The following is a 27133-nucleotide window of genomic DNA, read 5'->3' as shown; positions in this document are numbered from 1 at the left end:
TGCTGCAAGACCACTGGGCACAACCTCCAGGGCCAACAGGCCACTGTAAGGAAGAGCAAGATAGAAGTCTAAGTCTCTCTGGGACTGTAACAGAAATTCTGCATCATAGAACTAAACAGAGTCTAGTCCATTTCCCTCATTTGCTGTCATAGAAGAAACTGTGGGTCTCAGAGAGTCAGCGACTTGCCCAGGGCATGGCTGGAACTCAGGTCTACAGCTTCCTCCTCCAGTGCCCACCACCATCTCTCTACCCAAAACATGGTCCATAGATTAGCAGCATCAACAGTGCCCAAAAGCTGGTTAGAAACTCAGCCTTGGGCCCATCCAGACCTACTGAATCCAAATTTACTGTTCCCAAGATCCCAGGTGCTAAGAATGCATATTACAGCATCACCCTGCTCTGCACTGTCCCCATACACAGATGTGAGCAACTTCTCTGAGGGAGTCTCAGTTCACCAAGACAATTTTCCACTCTGCTCTCCCTGGCCCTCCTGCTCCAAAGTGGTCTTTAGAATGCTTTCATGGGGACCCAGCTCACTAGTTCCAAAACTAAACCTCTTCCTGCAGATAAGATCTCCTGAGTACCAATATCACTAGGCAACAGCTAACTAAAGCTGGAGGTCTATATGCATCACTGTCTCCACGTCTTTTTTCTTGTAAAAATAGAATTTACTTCTCTGATGACAGTCACTATCCACCATTTTGTTCCATCCCATTTCTAAGCTACTGCAATTCACCATCCTCCATCCCCAAACCCATGCAAGCTTTCCGTTCTGTTCTTAACTGTACAGGATCATCATCCTCAATGAAGAACACATTAAACTTCTCTTTAGGAATGGTCTAGCTTTGGGTTCCAAGCCTCCACTGCTTGATAAAGGAAATGTTGCTATATCCAAAATGCTTTTTAAAAGCTACTCCTTGGAACATCCCATCATTACATAAGAGATTGGTCAGCTCCCAATTCCCTTAACTCATTTGCTAGGACTACAGAGCAAGAAAGGACTGAGTCCAACAACTGTGTCTCACAGGTGAGGACAGCGGGACCATGCTCTCCTTACAGATGGAGAGCAGAAGTGAGCAAAACACTCCCATACACCTTGCCCTTGGGAGTAGACCATGCTCTAAATGTCCAACCTGCATGAATCCTCTAAGAGGAATGGCCTACTTCCACACCACAAAGAGCACCACAAAACAGCAAAGAGGCCTCTTAACCCTGGCACGGGATACTTCACAGGCTTAGTCCTGAGCCACTTGCCTGATTCCTCTTCCTTTGACCACTAACCTTGACTGTGTCCGGGGCTTTGACTTCCCTTACCCCCTTAGATAAAAAGCTCAGAGCGAACTGTCAGGCTTTAAATTCACTTAGTTCTTCCTTCTTCCTCTGCTGCCTTTGCTTACCCTAGAGCAACCTTCCACACCTTCTAGTCCAGGTGGAGAGGACATCACTACTGCCCAACGTGCATCCTGGCCCAAGAGCAGAACCAATGTTTATAAGACCTTGCACTTCCTTCAAGATGCTGAAAGTCAGAAGAAACATGAGAAGACACACCTGTTATAAATTTACATAACAAGGGGCGCCTGGGTGGCTCAGTCGGTTGAGCGTCAGACTTCGGCTCAGGTCATGATCTCACAGTCCGTGGGTTCGAGCCCCGCGTCGGGCTCTGTGCTGACCGCTCAGAGCCTGGAGCCTGTTTCAGATTCTGTGTCTCCCTCTCTCTCTGCCCCTCCCCCACTTGCACTCTGTCTCTCTCTGTCTCAAAAATAAATAAACATTTAAAAAATAATAATAAAATAAATTTACATAACAAGGTAACAGATGGTAAGAGTCAAAGAGAATCTCAGACAATAGCTAAAGAGGCCAAAGGTGACAGGGGTCATGAAGACAGAAGTCTTTGGTGATTTCATAGGGAAGGTCAGACTTAAACTGGGCGTTAAAGAGTGGGCAGATTAGGGATGGCAGAAAGGAAGTGAAATGAACTGGATCAGCCCTTCCAGAAGCTTCCTGTAGGAAGTACATGAAAATCTTCTCACATGTCCTTTAGGAGCAGTAGCTGTGAGCATCCTCTCCTGGGGAGAAGGCACACAAATACACAACTTAAGGGAGCAGGCTGCTTAGGAGAGTGGATGTCTCTTTGGATCTCACTGGTGGTGGGCTTCTAAGGGCCTCCTTGACCTTGTTGTCACCAAATTCCAGAATGGCCTTAACCAGTGGGATATATGTCCTTGCCTATCTGAGGATCCTGGTGGCAAGCCTACATCTAGAGACCCCAGTCCTTCCAGGAATCTGCAGGTGCCAAGCAGGCACACAGTCTAAATACTTGGCAATACCTCACATCTCAGAACGCACCAGATTCCTAAGCAGTGAGAACAGCCAAAACAACACATTACACACACTATTGTACCTTCCAAAGCCATAATAAGGGTTATTTGTGGAGTTGTCATTGAGTATTTTTGTCTTTCCCGCCAACATTTTCTATGGTGAATATCAGCTCTCTCTTTATGGCTTCATTTTATGTCTGTGTTGATTGGGCACACTCTGAAGCAAGACAGAAAATACACCACAGTCCTGAAGTCTGTGAGCCAAGGCAGCTGAATATGGGGCAGAGGGACACGGAAGAAACAACCTTTAAACCTCCATGAAGCCAAAAAGCCTTGACTACATCCTAATGGTGATGCTTCCCAGGTGAATATGGTGTTGTTTCCACTTGCACTGTTTATTTGGGTTCCTGCTACACTGCTGCAGGAAGGCAGAGCAGGCACGATCATGTTACAGCTTCAGACCCAGAGAAGCCGAGTGATTCACTTAATTCCATAGTCACTTAATGGCAGAACCTCTCCTAGAATCTAAAGGTTTTTATGTGTCACTACTTTGTGCTCTCCCCAGGCTACATTAGGAAACAAGAGTGGAAATACAACAACAGGAAAAAGGGGAGTTCATGAAAGAGGGGGGTATCTCACATTTAGTAATTATCTTTTATTCCAAAGAGCACTCATTTACATGAGAATGGACGATATGTTACAAAAATTTCTGGGAAATACATACGTCAATAACAAAGGAAGAAAGATAGGCAAAACATAGGAAAGTGTAATATGGTGAGAGGAAACATTCAGATGTATTGAGGGATGAGTACTATTTAACAATTTTTCAGTCATTCAAAACAGTAATTATTGAGAATACAATCAGAAGTAAACAGACACACACAAGAATCCAAATTTGATCCTGTGAAATTTAGGTACAAAAACTTATACTTAAAAATAAAAACTCCTCATATTAAAAAAGAAGAAGAGGAAGAAGAATTAAAACTAAAAAGAATGAAAACAAAAAAAAATTTTAAAGTAAATAAATAAATAAAAACTCCTGGGGCGCCTGGGTGGCTCAGTCAGTTGGCAGTCCGACTTCGGCTCAGGTCATGATCTCATGGTTTGTGAGTTCAAGCCCAGCGTTGGGCTCTATGCTGATAGCTGAGAGCCTGGAGCCTGCTTCGGGTTCTGTGTCTCCCTCTCTCTCTTCCCCTTCCCCTTCCCCACTCACACTCTGTCTCTGTCTTAAAAATAAATAAACTTTAGGGGTGCTTGGGTGGCTCAGTCAGTGAAGCGTCCAGCTTCAGCTCAGGTCATGATCTCACAGTCTGCGAGTTCGAGCCCTGTGTCGGGCTCCGTGCTAACAGCTCAGAGCCTGGAGGTTGCTTCAGATTCTGTGTCTCCCCTCTCTCTGCCCCTCCCCTGCTCATGCTCTGTCTCTGTCTCAAAAATAAATAAAAACATTTTTGGGGCGCCTGGGTGGCTCAGTCGGTTAAGCGTCCGACTTCGGCTCAGGTCATGATCTCGCGGTCCGTGAGTTCGAGCCCCGCGTCGGGCTCTGTGCTGACAGCTCGAGCCTGGAGCCTGTTTTGGATTCTGTGTCTCCCTCTCTCTGACCCTCCCCCATTCATGCTCTGTCTCTGTCTCAAAAATAAATAAACGTTTAAATAAATAAATAAAAACATTTTAAAAAACATTTTTTTAAATAAACATTGAAAAATTTTTTAAATAAATATAAAAAGTCCTTCAGCTCCTCAGTTACCTAATCTCATTTTTTTCTCACGTATTTACTCTTGCTTTGTGCACCTATTAACCATCTTGGCTATCTCAGTCCCTGTACAAAATCCATTTAAAAATAAAAAGTTAGAAAGTAATGAGGCTCATACTAGTGGTACTTATGGTGAGAAGAGCTGACATCCAGAAATGAAAAAGAAAACAACCAAAAAAGAAATTAAATACTAAAAAGCTGGTAAAGAATACAAAAACAGAGAAATATGATGCCAAAATTCCTATACCCAACATAGCAATGATTATACATGGATTATGCCCCAAGTCTTTAAGAAAAGGCTAAACTATTACTGATATCCTACAAAATGTTTAAGAAAATAAGAAAGTATTTATTTTGGAAAGATGACTCAAAGATTAGCTCATATTTAAAACAGTTTGAGACATATAAAGGGATAAATAAAATCTGAAAAATCCTCTTAGCAGAAACTTCTCTCATTGTCCAAAAATAGGGATCTTTTAGAAGAATCTTTAGAGGAGGAGCTCTGACTTTAGCATGATCTGAATCACCTGGAGAACCTGTTGGACTCATCTCTTTTAACCTTTACAACAATCCTGTGCTGGCAGTATTCCAACATCCCATAGAGGAAAACTGCATTTCAGAGAGGTTAACTCACTTGCCCAAGGTCACACGTCAAAAGCCACCGACTCCATGAGTCAGAGATAGAGCCTCTAACAAATTTCCAGGTGATGCTGCTGGTCCACAGATCATACTTTGGGAACCACGGCTGTAGAGATAGATGCATAATAATAGATGCAAGAACAAATAGGAAAAGCCAAATTCTCCTTTATGACCTGCCTTAAAGGACAGGTACTTCTATGGGCTCCTGTGACTCCTCACCCAGAGAACACCAGGGGTGAAGCTGGTATACTAAATGCCAAAACAGTGCATGGATGCAAGGTATTTCTTTCCCTTTCCAAGCCTTGGAGCCAGGATCTGTAGGAGAGCCCTGATAGGCCTCACTCCCTCTTCAAGCTTCTCATCCAAGCTTGTCCTGAGAGAAAACGTCCTGGGCCTACATGGGACATCAAGACCCTTCTTCAACATGAGGGGTATGTTGCAGAATTGTTCAAGCGAGCCCTGCCAGCCAATGTTGTCAAAGGCACAGCCCCACAGGAGCCTATCAAATTTTGATACAAGGAATGTGTTGACATTGGTAACCTCATAGAGATGGATTTACCATTTGCTCAAAGGCTTTCAGTAAAGACTGTCAAAGTAGATGCTGAGGTTCAGAGCACTCCTTCAAGGCCCCCTGGGGGACAAGGTGGTATACAGGATCGGAGCAGGGGGCCCTGGCTCACACCCTCCCCCTGCTTCCTCAGGGCCCTGAGCAAGGTCTGGGGCTTACTGGAGGGGGCGGGGGGGCAGTCATCAAACACCCTGATGCTAGTCTAGGACAGAGCCCAAGCTGAGAATAACAGGCTAAGCAGGTAGAAATGGGTGCTATAGGAACATTTCCTGAGCACTTGCTATACATTTGGCACATCTGTGAGTGCTTTACCCATATCATTCCATCTTAACACTCCTGAGCTACTACTGTTAAATCCAAAGTAACCTGCCCACTGTCACACCTTATAATATGCTATTGATTGAAATTCTTATACCACCTGTCCTATAGAGCAGAACTCCTAGGGTCTCTCCCTCCTCTCTGGCTATTCCTTGGTATCCTTTGCTGGACACCCCTCATCTCCATGATCTGTAATCCAAGTCAACACATCTTGTCTGTTAAAAGCCACAGTAAATTTTGTTGGTTTGGCAGACCCAGGAGTCTGAGCTCTGCAGCTGTAGCTCCAAAGCAGCAATGGACAATAGATAAAGGAAAGCAAATCGCTGTATTCCAATAAACCTTATATACAAAAGAGGGGGAACAGGGGAGCTCAGTCGGCTAAGTGTCCGGCTCTTGGTTTTGGCTCAGGTCATGATCTCATGGTGAGTTTGAGCCCTGTGTTGGGCTTTGCACTGACAGTGTGAAGCCTGCTTGGGATTCTCTCCCTCTCCCTCTCTCTCTGTCTCTCTCTCTCTCTCCTCCCTCCCTCCCTCCCTCTCCACCCCTTCCCTGCTTGCTCTGTCTCTCAAAAGAAATAAACATTTAAAAAACCTTATACACAAAAGAGATAACAATCCAGCTGCTGTCTGCCACCCCAACTCTAAACAATAGGTGCCCCCACCCTTCCCCTGGATCAGCCAGCCCTTCAACCTTTTTTCCGTGTTGCCCTCCAGCCTAAGGCCTCTAAACAACAGGAGCATGCTAACGACTCCCAAACTCTTACCTACAACTCAGACTCACCCAAGAGTCACTCAACCACCTCTTTCAGGTCTCAACTCAGGTATCCCACAGATACTGGAACTCAGCAAGTCCAAAGCTGAAGCCCTAAGTTCAACCCTCCTCCCAAACCTGCTTCTCTCTCAGTTTTTCCCATCTCAGGAAATAACTCATCATTCCAGGTGCTCAGGCCAAAAACCTTAACAATGTGTTTGGTGCCAACTTCGGCCAACTGGTATCAACGAATCCTATCATGCTTACCTTTAACAAAAACCGAAAATCAGACCTCTTCCTCTACTTCTTTCAACACTAACACTGGTCTGTGGCCTCAGCCACTATCATCACTAACCTGGATTATGACAATAGTATTCTAAACAACTCCTTCCTCTCTCCTCCCTCCTTGTCCCCAAGTGTCTATTCTCCATATGCAAGAGTGATCAGCCTTTTCTAGAATTTGGAGCATGCATATCACTGTGCTGAAACCCATCTGTGGCTCCAGCTCACTCCCAGACCCATCCTCAGCTATCTAGCCCCTTTAGAGCTCGAACCATCTCTGCTCTCAGCCTTCCTCCCTGTGTCCCAGACACACAGGCACCTTCCTATGCCTTCACCTCACCAGACATATCCTTCCTCAGGGCCTTTGCACTGGCTGACACCACCTCCTCCGATAGGTTTCTGGCTCATTCTTGGACATCCTCATGAATGAGCCCAAGTACAGCTTCAACATTAAGTCATTTCCTAAACTGCTAGACGAATTTACCATCCCCCTATTTCCCTTCTCCTGTCTTATTTTTCTCCATGGCACTTATCACTACCTGATAATGTATTTATTTCCTTTTTGTCTGCCTTCCCCAAACAGAATGTCAGCCCCATAAGGAGTGGAGCTTTGTCTGCTTGCTCACTGTGGAATCCCTGAACCTACAGCAGTGCCTGTTACAAATTATTCAACGTTCTTTAGAATAAACACACGGACATACTACAGAAGATACAAAGAACTGATATCTCACTTAATTTTGCAACCACTCTCCCAGACAGGCATTTTACTGATGAATACGCTGAGGCAGAGGCAGAATGGAAGTAAAGCAGATCATAGGTGAGTTGATGCTAGAACATGGCCTTCCAATGGAAGGTCTGGTAGGCCTCGCGTACAGAATATGAAATACATAACATAACATAACATAAACGTCCTCCACTGAATGTCTCCAGGAGGAGGTTATGTTGTGAAATTACTTTTGTGTCTTACCAGATGACTCCAAAAGCAGTGCTTATCAAATTATTTCACCGATGCCTGTCCACATCGCAAAGAATGAGTGTACATGCTGTGGACCCTGGCTGAGAACGAAAGGACAGAACTAATGGACAGGTGGTCAGGAGAGAAACATGGATGGCATGCTTTCTAATCTCACCTCCTTCCACTAGAGCAGCGATTTTCAGCCTTTTGGACCATAGCCGTTTGACAACATCTAAAGATTTGAAGGATCATTGCAGGAAAGAAGTTACATTTTAGATCTACTGATGGAGAAAATCCTGATGACAAAAAGCTGATGTAAACTCAGTATCACTTTTACACGAATTTTTATTTGATCAATCCCAAGAGCATCTACAAACAACTGAGAAAACATACTACACACAACACACTGACAGACAGTATGGTTAAGCCATTCGAAGGATGGCTTTGGAGCCAGATGGCATGGATTTTAGCCATGACCTCACTTCCCAATAGTAGAGAAACCCCAGACAATTCATTTCACCCTCTGTGTCTTGGTCTCCTCATCCATTAGGGGGGTTACAATGATATCAGCTTCTCTGGCTCACTGAATTGAATGAGTAAATGCACTAACGTTCTTGCAACAGTCCTTGGCATATGGCAGATGTTCAGTAAATGGTAACTGTATTACTGACGGGCAGATAATGTGCTATGTCTGGAAAGGTCCACAGTTCATCTGCAGTAATCACCCAGCCCCAAAGAAGCAGAGAGCCCACGTGTGGGAATCACGCCTCTGAAGCATAGTTTCAATAAGTGAATGACGGAGGAGAACAGCAGTCATGTGCAGCTTTAAAAGCACTCTGGGAGATCCTGTTACTCACCATGCTTATCACAATCCAGGAGAGTTTTCAAGGCACTAGGGTAATTCACTACAGAGACACCCCAAACCAACTCTGTCTCATTTCTAGTTTCTGCAAACTGTGATTGCTAGCACTGTGCTCATTAGGACCCAGATAATATTACAGCTGTCCCCTGGGGTTTCTTATAAAGGGATTTTTGTATCTGTGAGTAACCAATAAAAATTTTATTAGATTTAATAAGTTGAGAGCTTAAGACTCCACTTCAGTGGGAAGTGGTATTCACTTTTTTTTTTTTAATGCATTGGGATTTTTTTTTCATTGTAAATAAATTTCGTTATAAACATATCATTATTAAAAGTTTAGGAAATGTAAAAAGAAGAAAGTAATCATCCATGGTTTTCCCTTCCCCTATCCCCTAACCCTATTAAAATTTTGGTGAGCTTAAAGAGGAGTAAGTCTTAACTCCATATTATGAGTCATCATCTTTCCTGAGAAAACTACAGCTCTGCACCTCTGTGGGAACTGACCTCCCAAGATCTCATGAGTCGGTCTGATGGGTGGTCTCCAGAGGCGGCAGTAAGGAAAAGTGTCTTCCCTGGGTACATGCTTGTATCCCAGCACCCTAGATCAGAACCACAGGGCTGCATGCAGGAGAGTAGGCACTGAGATCTCAGCAACACATCCAGCCAATCCCATAGGTGAAGGCAAATGGGCTGGTACACGTCTGTGTATACCTGGAAACTTTCTAGAAGGAACTACATAAAATGGTGGCTGTAACCTCTACGTAAAAGAGTGTCTGGGATAAATGAGACCTTCTTTGCATTGTATTTATTTTTATTTATTTATTTATTTATTTATTTATTTATTTATTTATTTATTTATTTAACAAACATCCCAAAACTATTGGGAAGGGAGGTCATGGCTAAAATCCTTGCCATCTGGCTCCAAAGCCATCCTTCGAATGGCTTAATTCCCATAGCATGTATGATATCATGTATGTATGGGTTATTCTCCTGTTAAGAAACATATAAAAAGAGATGCTGTCTAATGATAAGATAAAGAATCAGTACAGCTGCTTCTCTCTCAGGGTAGGGACTTCAGCAGTCATGGGGAGGGGCTGTGACAGGGGAGAACAGCACACCATACAACTGGAGTTGTGCTTTCTAAAATAAAATATAGTACAAACTGACTGGCAGCTGCCTCAGACCTCCCTGGCTCCTTAAACTCTACATCTTCAAAATCCAGAAGTGTCATTCTCAAGCCCTGTAAATGTAAGCGGTCATGGGCTCTCCCACAAATGCCCTGCACTATCTCTTGCTGCTAGGGAGACATTTATTTTCCACATTCAAGCCTTACAAATAATGGACACAACACCACCAAGGATGCTGTGCAAATTAGTAAGTACCTAATGAAGGACAGACATTGGATCAAAGATACAAACAGAGATACTAATGCTAAGAATTTTTAATCCCTACCAGGGTCAGTCCTAGTATGGGCGGGGCTCAGGTATGAGCAAAGTATGAATCCCAACAGGTGTTTGCACCTTTGAAGCTGAATCCTACTCTTTCTCTTCAGTTCCTACTGCTCTAGAGTAACCAGGCTTCCAGTAAGCTATCATGTAGGGGGCAGAACCTAGCCAATTGTACATTCTCAAGAGTTTATGTGTGCACAATGAAATCATTAGAATATCAGAGAGCAGAGCAAGAAACGTCAATGAAAGTGTCCCTGTCTCCAGAGAAGGAAATAGATGCTCAGGCAGGAAAAATAATTAAAAGACATCTGAGCATAGATAAAAGAGTATTTTTATCAACTTGTAGAGAAGTTAAGAGCAAGTCTAGTTAGACCAAGTCAGTATTAGATGTGGGCTTTATGCTATATAGTAAGTTTTGATCTTGGTCAAGTAGTTCTCTAAGCTTCAGTTTCTTTAACTGTAAAAATGGGGCACAATTCCTAATCCATGGGATCAAATGAAAAGCTTACACAAAATATCTACTTTAACAGAGTCCCTGGCATTTAGTAGATGTTTTATAAACTATGGCCATTATTGTTGTGTTCATAGAGGCGTATATAATGGAGGGTGTCATGTTAAGAAGTTGAGGATAAGCAGAACTTTTTCCCTTTTCAAGGACTGAGGATAAAAGCACTATGCTATACGGATCAGATACCTCCAACCCAAGAGGAACAAACAGTCCTTTGGGACCCACAGCCCTGGTCTGGCCCCAAGTGATCAAACCTGCCAGTATGAGCCATGTATACGGTGGGTCAGATTTAAGGAAGGACATGGGGAGGGGCACCTGGGTGTCTCAGTCAGTTAAGTGTCTGACTCTTAGTATCAGCTCAGGTCATGATCTCATGGTTCGTGAGACTGAGCCCCACACTGGGTTCTGCACTGAGTGTGGAGCCTGCTTGGGATTTTCTCTCTCCCTCTCTCTTTACCCCTCCCCTGCTTGATCTCTCTCTCAAAATAAATAAATACACAAAATAAATTTTTAAAAATTAAAAAAAAAAAAAAAAAAAAAAAGGAAGGACATGGGTAGAAGAGCACTGTTTGAGATTCATTCCACAAACATTTCCCAGCTCTGTGCTGGGTGCTAAGGCTAGCCCAAGGGTGAATAAATCCTGACCTGCTCCGAATCAGAAACAGGCTCCATATGTGCAGCACCAAATGGATGCCAATGGTGAGGGACAGAGCAAGAGGAAGTACACACAGGTGGATCTTCCACTGAAAGGAGCTCATAGGTGAGCTGAAGATCGAGTGACAACACCCTTCAGTTGTCAGGAGACAACTGAAGAATGTTTCAGGCAGGAATGAGTCCACAACTTAAATGAGTATGGTGTCAACCGAGAGGAAGTGCTGAGCAGTAGTAGGAGACGGGTAAATCGCGGCTCGTCATAAAACTGGTGCTTACAGAGATAAGCAGCCCCTGAATTCAGACTGCTGACTGCAGTCAGAGCAGGCAAGCTGGAGTGGATGCATTTCAGTCACCGTCAAGGTGTTCCCACCGCCCAACACTCATCATGAGCTCCAGTGGTAGCAATGGCTTCTTTGCCTCTTCTATGCAGAAGCAACCCAGAAATTGTTTCTGAAATATTAAAGACTCTCAGAAGAGAAGCAGCTGTCAGTCCAATATGAGTACTGTAGTTAATAAATGTAACCATAACAAAAATTAGCAAAGACCACTTACCATATGCCACGCGTGGTTTTCAATGTCTTCTTAGTATTGACTCATTTAATCCTCCCAAGAAGCCTGAGATATTATTATTCTGTTATTAATTTTTCAGAAGAGGAAATTAGCATAGAGAGGTTAAGAAGCCAGGATGACTCTGAAGAACTTTCTGGCAAATGTGTACTGCTGCCTTTCACAATTCCTTCTCATGCCCTGTAGCAGCTATCTTCCAGCCAGAACTGTAGGTTAAAGGTGCATGTTGTGGCCGTGAGACGTAATAAAACCAAACAACTTAGGGGAGCCTAAGTTGCTCTTACTTTTGCCTCATTAGCACAGTTCTAAAGAAATGAGGTAATGGACACAGACCCTGTCCTTGACACTTGTGGGACCACCATGTTAACCTTGACCAGGATGATGAGGTGCCCCACTGCAGGTTTTCTCTTCATGTTTCTATATGCCTCCAGCTCATCTCCTTGCCCTTTGGCTCTATCACCTCCTTTTTCACTTAACTGCCCACCACCCTACTCCTCCAAGTGTCTTAATCCACAGCCATGTAGATCTCACTGTGGTCCTAACTGCTAGAAATTAAATCTGAGTTTGGACACAGGTTGGAAATAGGGCTAGTGATTTTCTTAGCCAGAGAAACAAAGTGGAAAAGGCTACACTTCACCCTAAGGAAAATATTAACTGAACTAGTTTTATCAAAATCTATTTATTCGGTTCTAGTGACATGATTGTTTAAACTGGCTGTAACTGAGCACTTTGTCATCCAGAAGCAGCCAGCAACTACCTTAGGACATCTAAGTAAGTGACACTAACAGATAGCACCCAGGTGCATATGTGCATGCCAACAGAGCATGTGGGAATGTGGGCTAATAGTGACAATTGGATTATGCTTGAATCCTCGTATAAACAAGCAGGGTCGCACAGTATACCTGGTCCCCAGCTGACTGGCTGACAGGCTTTGATTTTTAACTGGCTGGCAGTTCCCCCAATACCAGCAAAAACTCAGTTTCCAGGGCAGTCTTTCTCTCTGCAAGACAACCAGTACAAAGGAAAACAAACACCATGGAAGCACTAGGAAAGAGAACCTACAGAAGCTCAGTTTTTAGGGGCTTAGATTCCTCCTCCTATTGCTTGGGGAAGCAGCTTCAGTTCCCAGTTTCTGTCCCCACTAACTTGTGTTCATTTCTGAGTGTATCCTCTGTGATCCAAGAAGGCTTATAGAAAGCCCTAGGTGGGTAAAAGGTACTAATTTAGCAATAGTGACACGTTTCTAGGCCCCAAATGCTGCAACTTAACATTTGACTTTGGCTCCAAACATTAACCACACCCCCCAACACACCAACATCTCTTTGGTGTTCTCCAAGTCAAGGGTTCTTCAAAGTATGTTCCCCACTTCTTCATCACCAAGCAATATTTGAGCCATTCCTACTCTCCAGAGAAATAACAAAGTTTTCTTATCCTTTATGAAAACCCTAGAAATGGTGCTCAGACAAAAGGGAAACAAAAGGGCAAGCAGGAATCAAATCAAAGATTCATTTCCAAGCAGACCAGCCCATCATTTCCAAGGACAGAGGCCCTGCCCCGGTCTCCTAACCAATCCTCAGTTTTTCAGAATCATTCACCAGTACAGGTGAGCTCTGAGAAAGAACATTCTGTCATAGTGACTGCCCCCCCCCCCAATTGGCTCATAGCACGAGATCTAATCAATCTGATCAATTTAGATGTCCCCAAAGAGCTTATTTAATTCTACCCTAAATCTGTAGAGCTTACCTTTGTATATACTAAATAATTATTATAATTACCTAGAATCCACATGATAATTATGATAAATTATGTGCTGCTTAGGAGCCTTAATGTGATTTAACAGAGAAAACCCACTATTTACTTAAATCAGTTGCCAACTTTTGAAGCCATGATAATGTATGCACCCAGACATTATATGTATATGCACTCCACATCCACATAGCTGGCTTAGATGACTCAATCATTGTCTAAAATATTCCTAACTTCCTTATGAACCACCCACAAAAAGCAAAGCACTCTTGCAAAACCAAATCAAACCGAACCACCAGTGTTGCTTGGAAACAATCAAACAAAAGACAGCTGGGCTCCAGAGGTCATACAGTGGCAGTGTCTCACAGGAACATTAAATCAGGAATTGCAAGACTGGGCTGCAGTCACAGTTCTGCTATTATTTACCTGTAGGACAGGAGGCAAGTCATTTAATTTCTCTCTCAGTTTCTGTACACAACGTTAAAGGTTTGTTCTCATGTTTTTTTAAAAAAATCTACACATAATTCCTCTCCACAGAAATATGCTAAAATATTAACAGTAGTTAATTTCTTCCAGCATTTTCTTCAGGCAATTTTTTATCTAGAGCCATGTCTGCATCCCCATGCATACCCATATTAGTAGCTATATTCTTGGAACAATATTGTATAAAAAACATGATTGAATTCTTAGCTGTTTTCTGGCCCTAAACAATTCTGAGTTTCTAAGAATAATGAGAACAATTACCCCACTGTTGGTGTAGGTGGTGGAGTTAAAAGATATGTAGTGAACACCTGCTGACTCAGAATGGTGAGGGAAGGGCTTTTATGGATCACAGGGTATTCCAGATAGCTGAGAGTTGGTCAGCACAGGTGCAAGGTCAAGTGGGCAGAAGAAGCAGGATGAAGAGGATAAGTAGACCAGAGACTAGGGCATCTGAGGGCACTCTGCAAGGAAAGAACCAACACCAAGAGCAAACATGTAGCCTAGAGGGTCAGGTAAAGATGCCAATCAAAATAGCCTAGATGAAAAGTCACAAATCACTCCCAGAATCAGCAAGAGTAGAGAGAACTGGGAAACTATGAAGTCTCTTATACCATTAGTGGGGTCGTTTCAGGCTTTCTGGAGAGCAGTTTGGAAATATCATGAGCCTTAAAAATAAGATTGCCTTTCGACCCAGTAAGGGAGATTGCAAATTTGGCCCCAATTGTTCACCCTTCCCTGAATCCATGACTCTGTCCTGTAACTCTGCAGTACCCTCTGTGAATAGGGCAGCATGCCCTGCCCCTTGACATTGGGCTCAGTCACCTTCCTTGCTTTGTGGTGTTAGTAAACGTGATACAAGCAGATACTTGAAAAGCATGTGTAAGAATGAGCTTGCTGTGTCTCCACCAATGACAGAAGAACATGCTTGAGCCAGCCTGCTGGAGAATGAGAAACAGAGCCAAGTTCCCCCAGTCACCCCAGCGCTGGCTAGCCTATATCAGCTGACAACCAGCCAGTCAATGCCCAGACGTGACAGCAAGCCAAGCCAAGATCAGCAGAGCCAGCTGGTAGACTCCCAGTCAGCTGACCCCAGTCAGGTGAGCAATAATGCTTACTGTTTATGCCACAAAGCTTTGTTTGTTCTGCAGCATTATTGTAACGACAGACAAGTAATGCTTCCATCAGCTCCACATCTAAGAATTTGTCCAAAATAAATCATCACAAATATGTACAAAGATCTGGCTGCATGTATGCTTATCACGACATTGTTAATACACCAAAAATATAAAAACTTACATGAGGATAAGGAGGTATTAATTATATGCTACATCTGTATAATGAAATACCCCCAGCTATTGATTGTTGTAGAGAAGCATTCACTAAGTTGAAAGAGTATTTGCCATGAATTGAATTGATCAAAGTATATATAAAATGATACCATTTTTATAAATATGTATAATTAGGGGGAAAAAAAGACTGAAACAGACACCAAAATATTAGTAGTTATTTTCTCTGGGTGTTGCATTTATGGGAGATTTTCGTATCCTTGATTTCATTTATATGCCACTTCTACAATAAATGTGTATCTTTAGAACTTTTTTTTAATTTTTTTTTTTAACGTTTATTTATTTTTGAGACAAAGACAGAGCATGAATGGGGGAGGGGCAGAGAGAGAGGGAGACACAGAATCGGAAGCAGGCTCCAGGCTCTGAGCCATCAGCCCAGAGCCCGACGCGGGGCTCGAACTCACGGACCGAACCGTGAGATCGTGACCTGAGCTGAAGTCGGACGCTTAACCGACTGAGCCACCCAGGCGCCCCTAGAACTTTTTTTTAAAGTGCTGTTGAAATTAAGAAAAGGGCCCTCAGAAGACAAGACCACTGGTGGTGCTTGTGGAAACATGAGAGAAAAATTGAGATGGGTAAATCTGAACCGATACCAATCAGAAGCCAGTGCTACATAGACGGTAGAGAAAACGACAAATGCTGGCAGAAGAGGTCTGATCAGGGGGAATGCTGCTCTTTCACCTGACTCTCTCCATTTTCTCTTTAATTTGGGATGGGGAGGAAAAGGACAGCTGCATTATTAATGCATTAATTATGATAATATTCTGTGCGCGACTAATACATGTCAAACCGTCCTCATGCCAAATTGAAAACTGACATTTTTACTTCATGAATATTGCTCCATCAGTGACATTTATTGTACGTTTCCAATCTTGCAACAGTGAATGTCAGGTCAACTATCAAGCGTTTGCTTTTCCTCCACTTTATTTCCTATTTTAAAGCAGTAGGCTGTCACTGTTAATTGGGATGCAAAGTCAGATTGCACTTGGGAGAAATTGAGGCCTCACGCTTCCCCAACATCTTGCGTTGGTCCCTGGAAAACCGTACTGCACCAGGGCTGCCTGTCAACCTCTGTCTTCTTCTTTATCCCACTTAAACTTGAAATCACCATCACCACCCCAGCCTGCCCTCTATTTTTTGTTTTATTTTTCTTCAGAACACTCATCACCATCTAGAATACTGAATGTTGATTTTGTTGATTGCCTATCACTCTCCATTAGAATACAAGCTCTCAGAAGGAAGGAATTTTTGTTTTATCCACTACTATCTTCCCAGCACTTCTAATAACCCTAGTACATAGTAAGGGTTCGATAAATACTTGTTCAATGAATGAATACAGCACTTTGCATGAATGGGCTTCTTGGAATCCCCAGAGGTAAAGTGTTTCAGCCAAAAATTTCATCCCATTAAAAACCATTCAATGATTTTCTGAATTCCAAGTTATTAGTGACCTACAAAATGGGCTTGTAAAGCTGCATCATTTAGGCACTTGTTTTGCATCGCCCATTTCATGTTCATTCTTGAAAACCCTCAATTGCACTCCCTCTCCCCTGCTATTTGTTTGTTATATGACTTTCCCGTAATCACTCATTGATCACCAATTCCCAAAGGCCATGTTTCCTGGAAATTTTCACCAATTTCCATCTACATAGTCCCCAAAGCAACCAACAAGCATTTATTCCTAATCCAGCATGTGTTCATCACTGGACTATGGAGGCATAAAGAAGAAAGCACACAGACTGTGATGGCAAAAGTGTATGATATAGTTGGAAGAAAACTTTTGGATGTGACATCACCTGGAAGTTATGCTATAATTTCAAACTTGCTATGCCCCAAACCTAACTTACTTTACACCTGGCAAACCATCTGCCCTAGCATTTTCCTATGAAAACAGCATGTCAGAGATAACATTAATTATAATAAAAGCACGAGTCATTATTATTTAGTAAATAACATTTTATGAGTGATGACTTTATCACAGCAATTACAGGAGATAAACTGTGAATTTTTACCAATAAAGAAATCAAAAAGAAAAGTGTTTTGTATGTTTAAGAAATAAAGAATGTGCACGTGTGAAGATTCAAGTAAACTTGTGTTCAATGAATACACATTAAATAACAACAAATCACAGAAGATCATTCAGCAAACAGTTACTAAGCACGTAAGGTTGAAGGAATTTTGGAGCAAGGAGGGAGATGAAGCTTGGGCTGTACCACTGGATGGCTCTAGGAATCACAGAGGACACTCCCTTGCTGCCCCTCCCTCCCGCCTCCTCCCCTTCCCCACTCATGAGGGCTGGGTAGCCACATGACACCATTTCTACCATTTCAAGGAATAGTATTCTTGCTATCAAAAAGGAATTTTAAAAATAAGCCTATATTTATTTAACGTAAAGAACTGTCCTTTATACTGAAAAAAGTCTTACATTTCAAAATTAAAATGTCTCTTTTATAAGTAGCGATAATAGTTGAATTAGTTAAAGTGATCCTTAGTTGACAATACCATTTTTAACTTAAAAACATTATTTTTAAACTCAAAAGTGAGACAATCACTACTCTAGACTACCCCTCCCTACCAACAGGGGAATTGTGACCTCAAGATATCTACTAATGATCTCGAGAGGTGGGTGTGAATGCACCTATAACCAAGTCCTGAAACATCATTAAATGTAGAGAGAGAAATCAGAATAGCATCCAAGCAGCAATATGTCTTCTAAGAAGACTGGAAGTCTCCACAGTCTAAATTAATCATGTAAAGTTCTTGGAGTGGCCTGATCCACAAAAGGTTTGGTTTCAGATCTAGATACAGAGGACAGCCCTTTAGGGCCTCCGGGGATGGACAACACCAGAGATCTCCTTGGGTAACCAGCCAGGACCCCTGGCATCTCGACATATTGAAGGTGGGAAGGTTTCATTCACATTGAAGGTAGACCAGACCACCTAGCAGCCATGGAGAAGGCCTGCCACCTTTCACATGTGTGGCTCTCTGGCACAGAGCAGAGCAAGGAAGAGAGAGGGGGCGGGGGAGAGGGAGCCTGGGACTGAGAGACAGAATGAGGGAAGCGACAGGAAAGGAGTGCAGTCAGGCAGCTCAACATCGTGTCAGTAGAAACGCCAGATGTGAACTGTAATTACTTTCCCCCCCAAGTCTGCTCATGTTTTACAAACCAGTACTGACACTTGAACAAAGAGCCTCAAAAAAGCAGGCAGGAGCTAGCTATGTAAATAGCCGGCACTTTGGATCTACCCAAAGCCTTTTTCAAAGAGTGAAGAAGACAGCGATGGCAGCTTCCCGATAAACACACCACGAGGAGCAGGTGCATATAGGTCTGGCAGTGTATAAGTTCACCCAGCATAAGAAACATTTAATTGTGAACCCTTCAGCTCACAGGGTTGGGGAGGTAATAACTCAGTGGGATATTTGTTAGTGAGAGGAAAGAAAAGAGGAGGTTTATAAAAGCAGCCAGGCGCCTTCAGAATATGCTCTGTTCTAGCACAGACTTATCACACGGTTCATTTGGACCTTCGAGGAATCTCAGACCAAGAGGCACTTTGCATAGTGTAACTGTGTGTTTGTACAAGATCATGTGGGATTTTTCCCTCTATACCTCTACCCCTTTTAAACAACAAAATCAAAAGAAATGGTATTCTTAAATAACTATCAATGTCTAACATCTAATAAACACTCAACAGTTGTAGAGCTGAAAAGACCTGCAGTGGAAAAAACCATAGCCAAGCTGTACTCCAAACACAGTCCTATTCAATAGCCTCTTATTTCCCCACCGATTCTGAGGCATCTACCTTGCCACCTACATGGATACTTACCCCCCAAAAGGCAACTAACACTGTACACAAAAACTCAAATTTCATTTTTGTCTTCTAAGTCCAAAGGTAAAATCAGGTCTCCAATCATCAGACTTGGTCAGTTTTACCCCCTAAATTATTTCCTCCTCTGTCCTCTCCTCTATATCCTCAATTCTCAGATAACACCTCCTCAGTGGTCTCTCTGCCTTGGGCCACTCCTCCTCTAATCAATGCCCCAGATGGTGTCCAGTTACCTTTACAAGTTTGTCAAATGTCACTTTACTGCTCTAAAAACCATCATTTCTGGGCAAAGTGGGAAAGGATGTGAAGGAAGAGCTTGAGAAGCACACGTTCTGGAAGAGGAGCAGAAATGCCAGAAGGCTGCCAACGGCAAGGGTGATGTCCCAGGGGGAGCCTGACAGGGTCTCGGCTCCTGGAACTGCCTGCCACTACGGGGCCCTAGATGGGCTACTGTTCCCCCACCCCTGCTATCATCAGAGCGAACTCTTCCATCTGCCAAGCCTTGGGTTTCAGTAATAAAATGAGGGTCCTGTCTCCCTTTCAGAATCACACTGATGAACTCTACACACACAGAAAGGGACTCAACTACTGGGAGGCTTTTATAAAAAAATCAAATACAATCATTTAATCAAATTGAGTTACTTTTTGGGGTGCCTGAGTGGCTCAGTTGGTTAGGCGTCAGACTTCGGCTCAGGTCATGATCTCACAGTTTGTGGGTTCAAGCCCCGCGTCGGGCTCTGTGCTGACTGCTCAGAGCCTGGAGCCTGCTTCAGGTTCTGTGTCTCCCTCTCTCTCTGTCCCTCCCCCACTCTCACTTTGTCTCGCTCTATCTCTCAAAAGTAAATATAATAATTTTTTTTTAATTAAGTTACTTTTTGTCTATTTCTCAGAACACAGTGAGCATAGCAAGGATTCACTCCCACTCATCTCTGTTCCTCAGCTCTCAGCACAGCATCTGACCAGACACAGAGAAATGAAGGCCCACTGTGTCTTTTTGCCAGGGTTCTAAAAGACAGAATACTGGTGGGATGCTGCTGGAAAACTGCCTAGCCGCCCAGAGTTGCATAATGGGCTTAAACTTAGAACCAAAATTAACCTGACAGAATTCCCTGTATTTCCCATCTGAGCTTCATGCTGAACCCTAAAAAGCTCTACAGCTTGAAAAACTCCAAATGGGTAGACTGGCTCCAAGAAAAATCATTCCACCATATGCCAGGTGTTCTACATATAGTAAGTAACTCCTTTAATGTTGATAAACATTGTTATGGATGGAATGTCTATATACCCCCCCCCCAAATTCTGATGTTGAAATCCCAACCCCCAACACGATGGTAGTAGGAGGTGGGACATTTAGGAGGTAATAAGGTCATATGAGTAAGCCCTCAGTAATGGGATAGTGTCTTATAAGGAGAGACATAAAAGAAATGATTTTTCTCTTGGCCATGTGAGGACACCAGATCTGCCAGCACCTTGATCTTGGACTTCCCAGCCTCAAGAACTGTGAGAAATAAACGTCTGGTGTTTAAGCCATTATGTCTATAGTACTCAGTATGAGCATAAGATGAACCCTTTGAAATGGGTGCTGTCCTCATTTTCAGATGAGGAAACCTACACATGCAGAAGTGGAGAAGGGGCTCTTGCCCTCTGGGCTAATGCTTCTGACACACCATAGACCTGCTGAATCAGAATCTCTGATGGAGGGGCCCAGCAATCTATAGTTTAACAAGCTCTGCTTGTGTTTCTTATGCCCACAAAAGTTTGAGAAACTTTTCTCTATACCAGTGTTTCCAGAAGTATGGTACACCTTCCCTCAAGGGTATGACACATTCGCCACATGGACGAACTTTTTTTTTTTAATTTAGCTGTTTTCATTTAAATATATATCAAGTAAAAAAACCTGGCTCACACACTGAACCCATAATTTCAAAGACATACTGCTTAGGAAGATGCTAAATCTACTTAAGTCACACAAGACAATCAGTATAAAGAAAACCAATACCATTGTAGAAAGTAATAGTAAAAATAGCAAACCCGATCTGTAAATTACTAAAGTTTGGGATATACATCACCCCTCCAGTTCCAGCTATAAAACAGAGACAGGAAGATGAGCCCCACTTCTCACTGGGCTTCTTCCAGGGTCCACCACCCTTTCCAAAATCACCTCTACCTAAAACCTAAACTTAACCCTTTCGATCCTAATTAAGACGGAGAGAAGTTTGTGGTTTTATCTTCTCTGATAGAAGGAAAGCTGAAGAACCCAGACAGAAAGGGACAAGGGAGGAGGAAACACTACCACTAAGCCCTTCCACTAAGTGGAAAAGGGCTGAGAACTGGAAAGCCGTAGATCACGAACCCAAGGTCTGCCCTCTTCCCCACTTACGGATCCCAGTGTCACTCACCACCCATCCCTGGGTACTTACTGGCAAAAAGATTTTCAAGCCAGCAACGTTAAAATATGAACGGAAGTCAGGACCCACATCATGATTTTTCTACTACTACTACTATTACTAATACTCGCTTACTATTATTTTTCATAACAAGGCCATTTAAACCCCACTCAATAAGAGGTTTAACAAGCCCATTAAGAACAGGAAACCCATTTCCTGCCTGGCACTGTTTACACACATCACTAGGAGACACTCGCTGGCTGGGGGAGCCCCATTAGTTCTAACCAAGAGTCTTGGCAGGAGCTCATGAAAGGAAAATAAATCCCTCAAGTAGAATTACTGTGTGGTCAGTGAGGTCATAGCTCCTGTCTGGCTGGGCTGAGGATCCAGAGATGCACAAGGATCACTCTACAGTTATACTGGAGACAGGGAGGGATCCTTCTGCCCCTCTGGTTTCTGAAGCCAACAAGGCAGTCTACCAGTATGGCCAGCTCTGGGGAAAGCTGAGAGGTACGGAAGGCCAGTGTATTACCTACCTTCCTATCCACTGTTCCCCCACCCCATAATAGGCCACATTCCCCACTCTCATCTGGCTCTTCATACTCTTCTTCTGCCTCTGGGTCCCTCAGAGCCCTCACTCTATGATGGCTTCTTTTGAGCCAGGAGACCACTACTAAACTCATGCTTCCACAGCCCCCTTCAGATTCAACTTCCCTCTGCTGCCTTCCCTTGAGAAAGGACTGTGTCTAGCTGATCCAGGAAGCAAAGTCACCAACAGTGTGTGTTGAAAGCATCATCCATGGTGGAAGGCCTCAATATCTCAATGTCTGACCCAGGTAAAGAGAAGTCAGAAGTCACCTCCCTCAGGAACTCAAAGGATCCAAAGCAATGGATCCTTAGTGGATAGATTCCGTAGACCTGTGCCCAGCTGACACCATTCAGGAAATATTCTGGTACAAGGGGGAGGGCTCTCTGAATCTTTCTGCCCTCCTCAAGCCAAATCACACATTAGCCACAGCCTGTGGGACTGGTCTGAATTGAGGCTGGTTTCCAGGTACAGAGTTCAGCACCTCCCACTCTGAGTGATGCGTTTTTCCCAGCAGAGGGCAGTAGCTGCCAGAGGTTGGAGCCACTGGTGTGCAGCCATCTCAAGCTCTGGGTAAAGAGGGAAAGGAAGCAAGGGAGGGAAGGAAGGAAGGAAGAAAGGAAGTCAGGGGCAGGGAAGAAGCATGAGAGGTTGCCACTTCATCACTTTGCTGTCAGCTCACACCCTGGTGGAGGCTGGTTTTCCAGCCAGTGCTCCCCACAACCCAATGCTTTCTGGCTAGTCTGCCTCACGCCCAAAAGGCCAGTTTGGAAGGCTTTGGGTTATTAATCTGGCCCAGCGAGCACCAACATACTTAAACCTCTTTGCTTTCCCTTACTCAGCTGCTGATGCCACATGGAAAAACTAGAAGAAAAAGGGAAAGAGAGAAAAGTCCCAATGACATTTTAGTGAGAGGTTGTTCTGCTTCCACAGCAGACAATTTGTGCATCAGCTCCCTTTCACTGGTAGAGACATTTACATGAAAACTGGACTGAGGACCACAGACTCCCTGGGCCTAAGGTCACGTCATTGCTGGGCTGTGGTCAAAGCTGGCAGCAGAGCGAGATCAGTCAGGGGCATCTGGTTTTTAGAGTGTCCTTTGGGAGGAAGCAGGCTTAGCAGAGGCTCCCAGGATTACTCAGGAGGGGTGAGTGCCATCAGCAAGTTGGATACACCTGATCACCCCAGACACTGAAAAGGCTTCAGACAGGCAGAACTTTCAAGAAGTGGAGGTAGCATAATCTGAGTGCTCTGAAATGTTTTAAGGGATAGAACCTGAAATCCAGAATGTTCAAGGCATGTCCAGGGTCAGGTTTTTGCCACAAATGTAGCTTCCCATCTTACCTGACCTAATGATTGTCGCTAAACTTTTGAATGTTATTGCTAGCTTATAATCCTTTCTCCAGCTTTCATCTACCCGTGGATCAGAGTTCGGACCATAAGGAATCCCAGATTCCTCAGTGTGTCTACTATATGATGCCGAAGACTTCTGTCTGTACAGAGGAAGCCCTCAATAAATATTAGCTGATAGTTACAAGGTGCTGCCTATGATTCCTGACATTCATATAGTATTTTACAATGTCCAAAGTACTTTCACATTTATTATCACATTAGCACCTGCCAGCAATTCTGTAAGGTAGACAGCCACCATTAAATCCATTTTCTAGGCGGGGAAACTGAGGTGTAAAGAGACGAACTGTTAAATGGGAGAGGCAAAACTGAAACTAGTATGAGATTCTACTCTTAGTCTGCTATGGCCTTGAACTTGAGATCATGGCCTAATATTCTGATCCCCTTCATCCTAATGATCAAGACACCTTAACTGTCAGAGCACTAGATGTGCCAAGCTCTGGATGATTTCAAAATTCTCTCACACTAGGAAAGCTCCTCACCTGAGCCATCAGCTTCAGGAATTGGGCAAGGGTAGGAGCCTTCACTTCTGAGAGCTCCACTTATAGGAGAAACAGTAAAATGAAAGGCCCTGTTTTATGCAAGTTTATGACTTCCAAACAGAGTAGACTGGCACCAAAAGGCAGACTTCTTTGGATCCTGGCTCCCATTTACTCCTCGGTCTGTCCACTTAATGATATTAACTGAGCACATTCTATGTTCAAAGATCTTGAGGATTCTAAGGGAATAGGAAATAAGCACAAGGCAAAGCTATCCCTGCCTGTAAGGCACTTACAGTCTATTTGGGTAGACAACATATGGACATTCAAAATAGCATACGATAGTACATGCCAAGTACCAAATGAGCAATGATGATAATGAGCACTTTAAACATTCAGATAGGAACAGCACTGAGTGCTAAGGAAGTCAGAGAAGGTTTAACAGAGGCAGTAGATCCTAATCTGATCTCTTAAGAAAGAATCAGAAATGTGGAGAAGAGATTTAGTGGAAAGATCCTCAATATGGGGGGAGGCGGAAATTGACTGAGAGCCCACCACTACCACAGCCCCTATGTGCCAAGCACTGTGCTAGCCTGCACAAGAATTGGGCAAAGGGATGTGCAAATCTACTACTAAGGAGACCGTGAAGATCTGCCTGGTGAACAAGTAGTGTAAGGACCAGTAACAAGGAAGCTGAAACATGCAATATTAGGCCAAGGAATAGAGACTTGATTCCAAGGAGGAAATGTAATAATTAAGTTTCTCGACCATTATGCCTCCTAGAGGTGGGGTGGGTGGTGTTCCACTGAGAGATGAAAATGTCCCGCAGGTGGGGATAAGTAACGGTGCCTAGTAAAATACTTGAGAAATGGGGATTCTGATTTCATGCAAACATTCCTCAAAACAAAAGAAGGAACAAGGAGTGGGTGAAGTAAGAGCCCAGTTGTCTCTAGGTAGAAACCATTCTAGAAGACATTCATGAACCTCCAATGAAGAAGATGTGGGGGGCCGTTCTTGAAAGAGCTAAGCGTTATAACCTTCACACTAAGGCAAGAATCTAGGCGGGGGGCGGGGGGGGGGGGGGGAGGGGGGGAACCAAAGAGGGTGAAGACAAAAGATGTTCACTTAAATCAGCCAGTTACTTGAATTCATGTCTTCTCTCCATTATTGTTATTTTATTATTATTATTATAAGGGAGAAACTGCTATTCACTAGGCCTTTTTCCCCCTTAAGTATTTAAAATGCTGCTGTAACAGTAAATATCACCTCTGGCATATTTGTCCTGGAAGAAAAGAGTGTGATTTGGAATACCTAATTGAAATGTGCTACAGTAGATAAGGCGACTGCAGAGGCTGACATTTAAAGGTAGGAGACACTAGGGAAGACATGAAATATTACTGTTGCTGCCTCAAAGGCAAACGCCACTCTCACAGAATGGAAACGTGCTCCAGCTCGGCCTCCCCCTTCCATCCCCCCTCCACAGCCCCAATTCCCAGATCTCTGCTATAGGGATCTAAGCTATCCCAGCTCTGCCATTAGAACCCCACCCTGCTGCCACTGAGAGTGCCAAGGGACAGGTTTAAAAAAAAAAAAAAAAAAAAAAAAAAAAAAAGAATGCTATCATTCTAGTTCTCTTTGGCTCTTACATACCCATCCCAAAATCCTAGGTCTTATTTCTTGATCATGTGTTCACGGGGAGGTGGATAGGCCAGACATGAAAGGAAAAGATGTCACAGGACATCTCAATAGGTCTCATTAAAAAACTGCTTCATGCCACTTTGGAAGAAACATGGTAAGAGACTAAAGGTTATATGTGCTCAATGGCCAGCAAGCCCTATCCATCGCTAATTGGATATCATCATTTCCCAAAGGATAGTTCTAGATAAGGGTCAACTCACCGCTCATTCTCTTCACACAAGCTCCAGAAAAAAGACAACTTGCCCGCTAACAATCAGACCTAGTTCAATTCACATGAACCACATTTTCATCAAAATGATTTCCAACATGTCAATATCCACCTAAGTAGCTGGTTTTTAAAGATGGGTCCCCAATGAACCACGACTCCTAGTATTTAATCCTCTGTGCAGTCTCCTCACCTTGAATTTGGGCTGGCCCTGTCACTCGCTTTCGATTAAAAGAGTATGGTGGAAGTGGCACTGAGTGACTCCTGCAGCTAAGTCATAAGAGGTCTTGTCGTTTCTAGCTGGCTTTCTGAGAATATTTGTTCTTAAGATCCACCCTCTTGGGACCCAGCCACCATGCTCTAAGAAGCCTAGATCACATGGAGAAGTCACATGTAGGTTCTCTCCAGCTGCATTCCCTCATCAACTGCTACCCAGGTATGTGAACGAGATACCTTTGATGTCCCTGCTGATCAAGACACCAGATGACCATACCAGATAGTTGATATCACATCAAAAAGAAAAACCTTCAACTTTGATCACAGTCAACCCACAGAATTGTGGTACATAATAAAAAATTTTAACGCAGTAAGTTTCAAAGCAGTTCGTTTCATTACAATAGGTAATCAGGGACAGAAACTGATTTAAGTAGAGCTGCCAAAACAAAACCCATTGTTACCCATTGTTCAACAAGGAACATGAGTGAAAAAGAAGCCTATGCTGTTTTCAGATATCCAGATTAGAGTCTTCATTTGTTACTGCAGCATAATCAAGTCTATGCTAACATAACCACCATAATGCAAGACAGCATCCTGAGAAAGCATAATTCCAATATGTGTTTAATCTTTTAGAGATCCAGCTCTATAAATGAAGTCCTGAAACCTAAATGCAACCACATTTCTGAGTAACTCAGGACATGACAGGATGAGATTTGCAAGAATCACTTACTCCTTAAAGCCAGAAGCTGTGCGGAGTTTCCTCCAGTTTACCCAACTCTCTTCTCCCAAACATTCCCACATAAGGGTGTCACCTGCCTGCATTTCAAGAGCTTTGGTATGTAGAGAAATTCTGGGTGGGGAAGTCAAACGCTACATCAAAGCCTATTCTTCAGGTGCTGAATGTAATCATCAACACAGATGGTTACAATGACCCAGCTCACTCTTAATGACGCCCTCAGCATGGACTGCCCTAGAGGCCTATGGGCTAGTGAGAGGTCACATCTTAAAAAGCCAGTGAGTACCTTGCCCTGAGGGAAAGGTTATGCTGTCTGTATCTTCAACAACAGTTTAATTAGAAAAGTGTTGCTGTTTGTTAAATAAACACTCATGCATTATGAAACATGTCATCCACTCTG

The 27133-nt window shown here is 43.4% G+C and overlaps 1 protein-coding gene across 9 annotated transcripts in view; it reads right to left on the bottom strand.

The window, feature by feature from the left end:
• The window catches only part of NRXN3 (neurexin 3), a 1570788-nt gene that overhangs the window by 1180072 nt on the left and 363583 nt on the right, over positions 1-27133 (bottom strand). The gene's annotated exons all lie outside the window — the stretch shown is intronic.

Source organism: Panthera tigris, chromosome B3, assembly GCF_018350195.1.
Source record: "Panthera tigris isolate Pti1 chromosome B3, P.tigris_Pti1_mat1.1, whole genome shotgun sequence".
Lineage (NCBI taxonomy): Eukaryota > Metazoa > Chordata > Mammalia > Carnivora > Felidae > Panthera > Panthera tigris.
Note: the sequence above shows the minus strand (reverse complement) of the source record. Positions and strands in the feature narration are given on the sequence as shown.